The sequence below is a fragment of the Setaria italica genome, chromosome IV (genome assembly GCF_000263155.2).
Source record: "Setaria italica strain Yugu1 chromosome IV, Setaria_italica_v2.0, whole genome shotgun sequence".
NCBI lineage: Eukaryota > Viridiplantae > Streptophyta > Magnoliopsida > Poales > Poaceae > Setaria > Setaria italica.
The window spans coordinates 5,784,170-5,791,966 of NC_028453.1; positions in this window are offsets into that span (position 1 = coordinate 5,784,170).

Consider the following 7,797-nt stretch of genomic DNA (forward strand, 5'->3'; position numbering starts at 1 on the left):
CAACACATTTTGGCACGCCGAGTGGGACACGGTTATAAGGTTCACATTTTTATTCATATAAAAAAGCATCTTCGGCAGCTGTATCGAATTCATCGGCCAAATGAGTGTTCATGGGCTTGTTAGAATTAATTCAATATAATATTTCAGCAAAAGCAGCCGATGTAGCGATTGGAGAAAAGGCCAAGTCAAGTGTGCGTGTATACGCATGTTCCGGTAGGATCATCTTCATAAATGCCAATGATGATTAGAGATGAAGCTTCCTGCAAAATGATTTGCTACTCTATCTGGGAAGAATTGCTTTTTTATTTGACATATATAGAGGCCCATGTTGCAATTACGGGGCGTATTCGTGCATCAGCTGAAATAAAAAAAATGCATCGGTAGATTGAAAATTGCATCGGCCGATTGACAGTTGTATCGGTTGATTGGAAAAATAAATAGGGATCGGCCGATTGGAAATTGCATCAGCTAATGGAAAATGGGATCGGCCAATTGGAGTTGTATCAGCTGATTAAGAAAAAAAACAACGGCTGATTGTAGAGAAAGGCATCAGCCGATTAGCATCACTCAGTTGGAATTAAAAAAAAAGAGAGAGAAAGGCATCGGCCGATTAGCATCGGCCACATTGGTGCATTGATAAAAAGAGGAGCGTCGGCCATTCGTGTGTCAAAAAAAAAAGAGAGGGCCATCGGCCATTCATGCGTCTCCTTATTGATAAAAAAATCGGCCGATTGAAAATTGGATCGGCCGATCAAAAGTTGTATCAGCTGATTAATATATATATATATATACATACATATACATATATATATATATATATATATATATATATATATATATATATATATATATATATATATATATATATATATATTTCGGCCGATTGAAATAAGGAAAGCATAGGCTGGCTGGTTCAAAAGATGCATCGACTGATTGAGATAGGGAAGCATCGGCTAATTAAATACATCGGCCGATTGGGATATATAAAAAAAGGTATCGGCTAATTGAAAAAAGTGCATCTGCCGATTTAGATAAAAAGCGGTATAGGCTAATAAAAAAAAGTACATCGGCCTATTAAGATAAAAAAGGGTATCGGCTAATTAAAAAAATGCATCGGCCGATTGACTGCTTAGCAAACAGCATCGGCTGATTGCTTGGCTAATAAAAGTTGCATCGGCCGTTTAGTTCGGGCAGATTGCATCGATTGATTGGTTCAAACAAGATAGTATCGGCTGCTTATAGAATGTATCAGATATTAATTTCGAAGCATGGAATATTCATACTCCCAAACTGGGAGGCCTGTGTTGACAACAAAAGCTTGTTGGTTACTGCACCAAGTTTTGGTGTCAATATATTTGATCTTTTGTTTCCATTGCCAGCGGATTCATCAGCTCAGAGTGGGATCAAGACATCAAGCTGATGGAGTTCTTTATATTTCAAGAGGAGTCGATGGTGCTTTGAATATTGCAACCAGACGTCATTGGCTCTAAAGACACCGAATCATCGGACTTCTATGATCAGTTTCGAAACATGAAGCCTTCATACTCCGAAACTGGGGGGCCTGTGTTGACACCAAATCATCGGACTTCTATAATTAGTTTCGGAACATGAAGCCTTCATACTCACATAGCAACAGAAATCAGGAGCGGACTCCGTTCAGGGAGCTCCTGAAAAAGCAGTGCTCATGGCACCCACACTCCAAACACTCTGCGATGGATTGCTATAGCCTTCGTAGAGTTATGAAGGATCTGCCGGAACATTCTGGAGCAAAGGATAAGGGCAAGGCAAAAGAAAACGAAGACGAGGACGGCAACGGGAAATTCCAGAATCCAACCAACATCGTCAACATCATATTTGGCGGCACTCCGGGTACTGCTACCAAGCGGTCCCAGAAACTAGCCCTCCGGGAAATCATGTCCATTGAGCCAGCAACGCCTATGTTCCTTAAGTGGTCCAAGGTGCCAATCACCTTTTCAAGAAAGGATCAGTGGACTAGTTTCTCCGACTCAGGACTCTATCCTCTCGTTCTGGATCCAGTAGTCGCAGGCTCTTGACTCACAAAAGTACTCATCGACAGCGACAGTGGCCTCAACGTGCTCTTCGCCAATACTTTGAGGAAGATGGGCCTCGACGTAATAGATACGCTTACCCCAATGAACTCTATGTTCTACAGGATCGTCCCGGGCAACGAAGGTGTCCCTCTTGGTCAGGTGATCTTGCTAGTTACCTTCGGGACTAAGGATCACTACCGTACCGAGTACATCTGGTTTGAGGTGGGTGACTTTGAAACTTCGTATCACGCCATCCTCGAAAGACTAGCACTGGCCAAGTTCATGGCCATCCCGCATTATGTGTACCTAGTACTCAAGATGCCGGGATCCAAGGGAGTACTCTCCCTGTGCGGAGACTTGAAGAGATCATACGACTGCAACACAGAAGGCGTAGTGCTGGCAGCGACTACTCAGGTGCCCAACTCCATGATGCAAGTCTTTGTTGCCTCCAAGAAACTGTCCCCAATGGAACTCGACGTCCCAGAGAAGAAGTCAGGGGCAACCAAGGTCAAGCCGGCCAGTGACCTCGACATCAAAGCCATTGACCTTGGCACTGGTGACATCTCCAAGACAGCCCTGATTGGCTCAGGGATGGATCCCAAATAGGAAGATGCGCTCGTCAGCTTCCTTCGGGCCAACCGAGACATCTTTGCATGGAAGCCATCGGATATGCCGGGGTGCCCAGCGGGTTGATCGAGCACTCACTAAATATGGATCCCAAAGTTACACCAAAGCTCGATTTGCCCAAGACAGGAGAGAAGACATCAAAAAAGAGTTAGCCAAACTACTCGCGGCTGGCTTCATAAAAGAAGTTTATCATCCAGATTGGTTGGCCAACCCCATCTTGGTGTGGAAAAAGATCAACAACGAGTGGAGAATGTGTGTCGACTACACGGACCTCAATAAGAATTGTCCAAAGGATCCCTTTGGGCTCCTAGGATTGATCAAGTCATCGACTCAACGGCTGGATACGCTCTACTATGTTTCCTTGACCGCTACTCGGGGTATCTCAAGGAAGAAAACCAGATTAAGACTGTATTCATCACCCCATATGGAGCTTTCGACTATACTACAATGTCCTTCGGGTTGAGGAATGCAGGTGCCACATATCAACGAGCCATCCAAGAGTGCTTCAAGAAACAACTACACCACAACTTAGAAGCGTACATGGATGACATGGTCGTAAAGACCAGAAATCCTGACGACTTGATTGTGGATCTTGAAGAAACCTTTGCAAGCTTGCAAAGTTTCCGGTGGAAACTAAATCCAACAAAATGCGTGTTCGGTGTACCCTCCAGAAAACTACTTATGTTCATCATAAGTCATCGAGGAATCGAGGCTAACCCCAAGAAGATTGTTGCCATCACCAACTTGCACGCCCCATCGAGCATCAAGGACATCTAGAAGCTAACTAGATGCATGGCGGCACTCAACAGATTCACCTCAAGACTTGGAGAACGGGGACTACCCTTGTTCAAACTACTCAAGCGGCAAGAAAAGTTCCAGTGGACCGAGGAGGCGGAACAAGCCCTTCAACAGTTGAAGGACTTCTTATCAAAGCCACCAGTCCTCATGGCGCCTACCCAAATTAAGACTTGCTGCTCTATATTGCCGCGACTACTAATGTCGTCAGCACGGCGATCGTTGTCGAAGAACAGAAGTAGGCCATGTATACAAAGTACAGAGGCCCATCTACTTTGTCAACGAGGTGTTGTTAGATTCTAAAACAAGGTACCCGCTAGTCGAAAAGCTGCTATATGCAATACTACTCACCTCGCGGAAGCTACAACACTACTTCCTGGAACACAATATCTCCGTCGTCACAGACTTCCCCTTGGGTGAAATTCTCCACAATCAAGAAGCAACAGGAAAAATATCCAAGTGGGCTGTAAAACTTGGAGCCTTGTCCCTAGAATTCAAGTCAAGGACTGCCATCAAGTCGCAAGCACTAGTCGATTTCCTAGCAGAGTGGCGGGAAAATCAAGTACCTACATCGGCAGAATGCCCAGAACATTAGGTCATATACTTCGATGGATCGCTCAAGCTCGAGGATGCCAGCGCAAGAGTACTGTTAATCTCTCTCAAAGGCAAACAACTCAAATATGTGTTGCAAATTTTCTAGGAGGTGTCCAACAATTAAGCTGAATATAAAGCGCTTCTGCACGGGCTCCGCCTGGTAGTCTCGCTGGGAAAATAAGCGGTTGTTGGTCTACGACGACTCACTAGTAGTCATCAAGCAAGTTAATGATGAGTGGGATCGCCATAAGGATAATATGAATGCGTACTGCCTAGAAGTACGCAAGCTAGAGAACAAGTTCTCTGGTCTAGAGTTCCATCATGTGGCTCATGACAACAACGTAGCCGCAGATGTCTTATCCAATCTCGGATCTACTCGTGCTCAAGTTCTAGCTGGGGTCTTCGTCTAGGAGCTACACAAGTCATCCATAGTAGAGCCAGCACCGTCTAAAACCACTTATCGAGGCAACGATGCGTTAGATTAGGAGGTTATGATGATCGATGTAGACTGGAGAATCTCCTTCTTCGACTACATCAAGGAGGACAAACTACCTCCAGAAAAGATAGAAGCTGAGCAAGTCTCGTGGTGTGGCAAGAACTACGTTCTAGTCAGAGATAAGCTCTATAGACGAGGTGTTGGAGGTATGCCCTAGAGGCAATCATAGAAATGATGATATCTGATTGTATCCCTGATTTGTATATTGTGTTCATTGAATATCCATTAAAGGCTACTTGAATTGATCTGCAATTATGTGAATTGTATATGGAACTGTTTACTTGTATGGTTATGCTAAAAGTTGTCCCTAGTCGGAGTTCATGTGTGGACACACATGAATATTAGACTAGTACATGTATTAGTTGATGACTATGTTTCACAAGTCATGGACATGGAGATGTCAAACTAATAATGTAGGTATATGTGGAGACATGTGCTAAGACTGACCCAACGCGAGAAGTAGTTCTCTCTTTACACAACATGTACGCTTTGTCCTTAGACCTGAGATTGTTGCATGACTCAAGATGTGGATCGACTTACTTAGGGGCTATCAAACGCTACATCGTAACAGGGTAGTTAAAAATGTAGCTTTCAGGTTTGTTAGGAAGCATGCCGTGAGGCATGGTGAATCAAGATGGGATTTGCCCCTCTCTGATTGAGAGTGATATCTTTGGGCCCCTCGAGTGATCGGATCTGGAAATGCATGGCCATGCTACGTACGGTGAAGAGTTAACCTACAAAGGGATTCCGAATCACAGGATCGAGAAAGAGCGGTTGGCTTGAAGGTAGACCAAATATCATGAGGCAAAGGGAATAGCATGTACATGATGTTGTGACGGTTCATCTGATATGATCTTCGTGTGCGTATAGGAGTTGGCACGTCTTGCTAGAGGCCGCTACCGACTATTGGGCTGAGTAGGAGTAGTTAGGCCATGTCTATACGTATTCGAACCCATAGGATCACACACTTAAGGGGCTGGAAGCCCAATTCGGATATGATCCGAGTTGGATCAGGTTTAGAAGTACTAATGGGCCTCAGACCCAGAGGCCCGTCAGGAACCTCTATAAATAGAGGGATGGGGCGCCCTATGGTTTCATCCCTTTGGCCGAAACACATCTGCCGCACCTCCCATACCCTCGCCCTGTTGCAACTCGCGGACCTAGCAGTTCGGCTTGTGACACTTCCTCCCTGCACGTGTGGATACCTTGGAGGTGTTGCACCTGTAGCACTTGGACGAGCCATGACGAGTCGCCGACGAGGCACTTGGACGAGCCATGACGAGTCGTCGACGAGCCAATGATGAGCCACGGCACGAGAAGGATCTTGCTGCACGTGGACGAGCTACTGAGGAGCTACTCGACGTCGACATGATTGACTACGCTGATCGACTTCACTACCCCGACGCGATTCTTCATCTTTCGCACCAGTGCGTCGAGTGGTAATCCCGTGATCCATGTACGGCTGTTTTCCTGGTTTACGTGGTAGAAAATTTTTATTTTTGCACTAGCGTAGCCTACCTCATATCCCTACACGAGGTGCATCATCAGGAGTACTCATGAAGTGCATCTCAAGGCAAGATGGAAAGGACATACTGGAAGAGATCCACAACGGCATCTGCGGTAACCACGCATCATCCAGAATGATTGTGGGCAAAGATTTTAGAGCGGGATTCTATTGGCCTGCAGCTCTCGCTAACGCCGAAGAACTAGTTCACCGGTGCCAAGATTGTCAATTCTTCACCAAGCAGCAACATGTCCCTGCCTACAAGTTGATCACCATACCACCCTCCTGGCCTTTCGCATGCTGGGGGGCAGACATGATTGTCCCTCTGCCTACGGCGCCCAGGGGCTTCTATTGAGTACTCATGGTGATCGAAAAGTTCACCTAGTGGATCGAGGTGAAACCAATAACCTGTCCCAAGGCAGACAGGGTACTTGACTTCCTCGACAAGATAGTCCTTCGCTACGGTTTCCCCAATCGCATCATCAGAGACCTAGGCTCGAATTTCAACAATCATGAGTTCTGAGAGTATTGTGAGAATAGCAGGATTGACGTCCGATGCGTCTCAGTCGCTCATCCATGGGCCAACGGCCAGGTTGAGCGCGCCAACGGGATGGTACTGGAAGCTCTCAAGAAGAGACTACATGACATTGGCAACACCAAAGGAGGCAAGTGGCTCAAGGAGCTACCCAATGTCCTCTGGGGGCTTCGCACACAGCCGTGCAAGCCTACGGGGTACTCACCCTACTTCCTAGTCTATGGATCAGAAGCCATCCTGCCTGCCGACGTCATGTGGAAATCTTGAGTAGTCGAGAAATATGAGGAAGGTACGGCTGAAGAAATAAGGCGTCTAGACTTAGACAGCTTCGAAGAAGCTCGTTGTGCAGCACTCATCCAATCAGCAAGATACCTTAAAGGACTTCGCTGCTATCATGATTGCAACATCAAAGAACGTTCGTTCACCACATGCGACATGGTCCTCAAGCATATTCAAGACATCAAGGGGCTGCACAAGCTAAACTCACTTGGGAGGGTCCTTTCATCATCTCCAAGGTCACTGGACCTTTGTTGTATAGGCTCCAAACTCTTACTAGCGAAGAAGTCGACAACTCATGGAACATTGAACACTTGTGTCGATACTACCCATAGTTTACATACTCATGTAAATTGGCCATTGGCCTCATTTGTATAATTACAATTCAATAAAGCAGAGTTATTTTTTTTGGGAAATGACCAATCTCTGCCCACTTGCGACTTGTGTTCACAAGTTTGCACACATATCTTTCGGGTTATTCAACTCGTTAGGTAGCAGCAATTTGCACAAAGGCAAGCCTGCAAACAAAATCTTTGAGCTAATCAGCTCCTTGGACAAATCTATCCATCGACGGCCTTCGCAAAAAGAAGTTGTCAAACAAATTGGGAGTTATCTACACTACCCGAGATCTTATCTAGACAAGTCTGTCTAGGCGCAACTTGTAATAATAAGTTTGTAGTTCCAGGCCTTTGGAGCGCAACACTTGAACAACCCAGAGAGGTTGCAAAGGTAGGCTCCAGATCACGAAGTCTTGAAAAAGTCTACTCGTCTAAGAAGTTTGACTACCCAGATACTAGAGTACTTGCACTCCGCAAAAAAGGGTTGCATCCTAAATTGTACTCAACATCGTGTATCTGAAGAGGCCCACAAGAGTAGCCTTGTGTGCAGACACTCACAACTACCACACGAGCAAACATTA